General features: G+C 50.9%; 1 protein-coding gene across 1 annotated transcript in view; it reads right to left on the bottom strand.

The window, feature by feature from the left end:
- grin3a (glutamate receptor, ionotropic, N-methyl-D-aspartate 3A) overlaps positions 1–475 on the bottom strand; it is a 30,305-nt gene that overhangs the window by 2,339 nt on the left and 27,491 nt on the right. The window lies entirely within an intron of this gene.

Genomic DNA, 475 nt, shown 5'->3' with positions numbered 1-475 from the left:
GGTCCGGACCAGTTCTCTGTATCTAAACACTGACGCTCCGACAGCGGTTGGTTAAGACGCTCCACCGGGGGGCGCTCATCCACAGATGATGCGTTCACTGCCTCCTGACACCAGCGATATTTCTGCCCCACCTGAACAGCGTGGTCTTAATGAGTTCTCACCCCGGTGCGACGCAGCGTCAGGTGGCTGTGATCCGTCCTCGTTACCACCGTCCACCTGTGTGTCCCACTCAGGACGCCGTAGTTCAAACATATACTGTATAATAACACTCGTTTATCAGTGGGACTAAATCTGCCTCCAGTCGTACCTAAATCTACCCCCGCCCCCCAGCTTCAGGTTGATTATTATTAGCCTTTAATTAGGGATGAAACGAGAAACATCGAGAAGAAATCGATACAAATGTGAAGAATTCAACTGCTCTGGATCAGTGACAGACAGGGGCATCCATCCATCATCCATCCATCATCCATCCATC

Source organism: Cynoglossus semilaevis, chromosome 14, assembly GCF_000523025.1.
Source record: "Cynoglossus semilaevis isolate Cse_v1.0 chromosome 14, Cse_v1.0, whole genome shotgun sequence".
NCBI lineage: Eukaryota > Metazoa > Chordata > Actinopteri > Pleuronectiformes > Cynoglossidae > Cynoglossus > Cynoglossus semilaevis.
Note: the sequence above shows the minus strand (reverse complement) of the source record. Positions and strands in the feature narration are given on the sequence as shown.